Source organism: Branchiostoma lanceolatum, chromosome 9 (assembly GCF_035083965.1).
Source record: "Branchiostoma lanceolatum isolate klBraLanc5 chromosome 9, klBraLanc5.hap2, whole genome shotgun sequence".
Taxonomy (NCBI): Eukaryota; Metazoa; Chordata; class Leptocardii; order Amphioxiformes; family Branchiostomatidae; genus Branchiostoma; species Branchiostoma lanceolatum.
Window position 1 is genome coordinate 2,809,512 of NC_089730.1, and position 4,215 is coordinate 2,813,726.

The 4,215-nt window shown below is 42.6% G+C and overlaps 1 long non-coding RNA gene across 1 annotated transcript; it reads right to left on the reverse strand.

The window, feature by feature from the left end:
• Positions 1-258: 258 nt before the first annotated feature.
• On the reverse strand, positions 259-3,897 carry LOC136441437 (uncharacterized). The gene is made up of 3 exons (XR_010756890.1): positions 2,103-3,897; positions 1,467-1,575; positions 259-1,230 (listed from the first exon to the last, which is right to left on the reverse strand). It is a non-coding gene; the product is annotated as an uncharacterized lncRNA (long non-coding RNA).
• Positions 3,898-4,215: the final 318 nt, after the last annotated feature.

Consider the following 4,215-nt stretch of genomic DNA (forward strand, 5'->3'; position numbering starts at 1 on the left):
GTACACTGTACGGAAATGCCACAGATCCTGACGGATGCGTACAGGGATTTTTCTGTATTGTTGGCGGATACTGACGGATACTGACGAATCCAACCTAACGGATCCGAAAATTTCCGCACCGGTTTGGGAATATTTCCGGAGGAATCCGAAAATGAGGTATTTTCGACGGATACGGAGCCGTACACTGTACGGAAATGCCAGAGATCCTGACGGATACGTACAGGAAGTTTTCTGTATTTTTTTAAAGAAAATTGCGGATACTGACGGATACAAGCGGACTGTGATCCGGAACCTCAGATCCGGAGGAATACAAAAATAGGAATTTTCGACGGATATGGGGCCGTACATTGCACGAAATTGCCCAAGATCCTGACAGATACGTACAGTATGTATTTGCCACGGATACAGACTGATCCAACATACAGACTTTCTACAATCTTTGACATATTGTGACTCTGAATATGTTTGTATTTGCCACGAATATGTACAAATCAAACACACAACGTTTGATAGAATGGTTGATTATTCATAAATACGCGTGTATTCTTAATTTAACGATACCCAAAACATTATTATTCAATGACAGGAAGTTTTGGGAAAGCCTGAATGTAACATCATTTCATATTTCAACATATATGCATTTCTAAGTTCAAAAACTATCAAATACAATACGGAAGTTCTATGTGGCTAAATAATCCATTTCGTTTAAGACAGGCCGAGGGACATCCACATACTCAAAGCACCTCTGCATATGCAGGTTAATGTCGGTAGATTGGGGTTGTGTACATGTAAGCACAATTGTTATAAAATGTATTACAATTAACAACCATCACATCATGGTGGTAATATTTACTGCCGTATAGTGCACTTAGACCAAAAATTTCTACATGTTCTACATATTCTACTAAAGTAATGAAAGCCTTATTTGTGGCCAGTTCTTCGTCTAAAAGATATCACAGATACAATTAATTTCAAATACAGAGGTTGAAAATAGAAACTTCAAAGTAACATTATACTGTCTGAAAAACTCCCATGATGACACGCCACATTTTACACGTAACGTAGTATATGCCGTGGAACTGCATGTGTATAATCGTCCTCTCCCCATTCTATGACTACATCTGAGTTCACTTCTTCCATGCACTCTTGGTAAGGTACAGGCAAGGCTGATTTCTTCTGTATCTAGCATGTTGGACTCAGCTTGGAGTTCATCTTGTGATGAACCAGTTCCTATATGATAAAACCAAATGATGAATAAATATCAATTCACATACTTAGTATTTAAGTAACATGTCACATGATTTTGACATAACTGTGATCAAGGAGGTTATATAGACTATATAACCAACTTGCTGTGATGGGCTTCCTTTCATCACAGCAGCTAACAAAAAACAAGGGACAATGGGTATCCATCATGCCTGTCTCAGCTAACATTGAAGTGTACCGATGATGGACTTAAGCCTTACCGAAGGAGCCTGAGGTACTCTGAGCATCTGACAGCTGATTGATTTGTTCCAAGCCAAGCTAAGGTCCTCACATCATGTGCTGCATTTGTGAAGGAAGTATCTGCCGATGCTGTATAGGATGTATATATAAAGGGAATCAATGACAAATATTAAACATATCACATAATCACATTTGTAAAAAATGATTCTGGCATCGTTTAATTGAATACGTAAAACTTACATTCATAACTTGAATATGATATTGATCAAACATGTACAGCTACAACTTAATGCAATAATCACTGAAACACACTACTACCTCCACATAAGGTCCAGCTCACTATCCACAAACTGTGGGACCTTTGTGGGACAAATACTTATGACATTCTCTTCCGTTACAGGATATCTTTAATTATCTTTCCCTCAACCGCTTGCTATGTTGTATCTGAAACGTTAACCAGACACAAATGTCTGTTGACCATTGGCAAGAACGAACAAATTGAAAGCTATAAATTTCCTAGATCCTAACGGTGTAGAAGTGCAGGTCGACTGGACAATTCTTAATGTCATGCAAATGCGATGATATGTCAAGCCACAATAGGAGGATAACTGACGTTCAAACTAGTTAGAAACAGGAATTTTCCAATTTGTACTTACCAAAGGGCAGTCCCTCTAAATGATGAATCGACTCCCTACCAACTTTACAAGGGGGAGGGGGGCGACGAATATTGCATGCACGAAGAAAACTACTTCGCAATGCCGCGCGTTTGAGTTTACACCGAATCCCCTTCGACTCTCAAGTCACTAAAAATCACTGGTCGACCATGGTAGACTCTGACGATGCCATGTTAAGCACAGAGAGTGATGAAACGCCGTTCTTGTCTCCGTGCTGTTCACCGACAAAACCGTTTCTCGCGCCTGACGTCATGACACGCAGTGTCTTGTGGGAGATTGGACACGAATCCGTATTCCGGAAACGTCAGGATTTGTCGGAATTGTTGGATCTGAGGTGCATCGGATCCAATCGGAAACATTCCGTATCTGCTATGATGCACGATTGCGGATCCGCTGGATTTTTCAGGATCTGAGATCATGCCGTGCAGTGTGTATTTGTTGGTTAGGATCCGAAGCAACTACCGACAAACAAACAATCCGATTATCTCTGCCATATTGACAAATATCTGAAAACGAAGGATCCGCGCAAATATCCTCAGGTATCCGAGGCGCATCACGGATCCAGACGTATACGGCGTCGGAATTGCCGGATCTGAGCTGTACCTGGTATTTGTCTGAATTTGCTCGGAAACGTTCCGTATCTGTACCCGAAACGTATGAAGGATCCAGACGTATACGGCGCCGGAATTGTCGGATCTGAGGTGCATCGGATTCAATCGGAAACGTTCCGTGTCTGCTATAATGCATAATTCCGGATCTGCTGGATTCGTCAGGAAATGAGATCATGCCGTGCCGTGTGTATTTATTCGTCAGGATCCGAAACAACTACCGACATACAAACAATCCGAACATTCCAAATATAAAAAAACGAGGGATCCGCACAAATATTTTCGGGTATCCGAGGCGCATCACGGATCCAGAGGAATACGGCGTCGGAATTGGTCGGATCTGCGGGCACCTCAGTATCCGAGCAGTGAACTGGGATTTTTCCGGATTCGCTCGGAAACGCCATGAGGCCCGATTCCGGATACGTCGGATCCGTCAGGATACGTGGCCATTTCGTGCAGTGTTAGTGACTGCTCGAAATGATGTTTTGCTTTAGAAATGTCACTGCGAGAACACCAGTATTGCCCAATTTCATTGAGTATTTCCGAACGTTTGATATCATCATTACCGGCATCGTTTAATGCTGCTTCCCAGTAGCGCAAGGACGTGTCTGACAAGAATAGATTCTTTGTTATTTGGCCCAAACTTTCGTTGGAAGTGTCAAAGATCGTCGTTTTGAAAAGCCGAAACGACTGGAAATGTAAACTATCTTGAACTATTGATGGTATACACTTCTTCAAAGGAATAGCCCCGCAATAGTATCTAAAAAGAACTCTGGTGTCTTGAATGTATAATACCGATCTCAAAATTGAGTCAGGCACCTCATCAGTTTCTGATTGATATTTCATTTCGACAAGTGGGGACAGACTGTCCTTTTGTCCTCCGTTAGCCATGTATGTCCTCAGTCGGAGCTCTGCCGAGATACTGGTCAGTACCGTAAGGTGTGTGGCATTCTCCTCTTGAATCTTTCCCATTTCCTTCAATCTATCTATCACATCCCACGCGCTAGAAAGTGTGATCTGACAGCACAGAGCTAGTAGCTCGATGGCTATGCCTGGAAAACGATAGATGTCTTTCTTGACATTTAGCAGTTCTCCAGTGGGTTCATGGTTGTCAAAATGGCCCCTATTTTCCCACATGATTAGCGCCGCAGACAGGTGGGACTAAGAATGAGACCTTAGACTACCTGTGATGACTTCTGAGAGATTTTCAACATACTCGTTCACAAGCGTTTCTTCCCCTGCTAAGAAAACACAACGCCTGAGGATGTCTGACAGGTGATACCCCTCTGAGACAGGAATGTCCTGCTGCTGAAACTTGGCCATATTTGCAGGAGTCTGGATGAGGCTAACGGCAGGTTTAGTCTTAGTCTGGTCTCTTCCAAATGGAGTCTTACACGCCCATGGCATGAATCCGTCGAAGGCAAATCCACGAGGCGTGACAGAGTCAAAAAACCAGTCCTTCTCTGAGTCTTCTGATTGGAAATCGT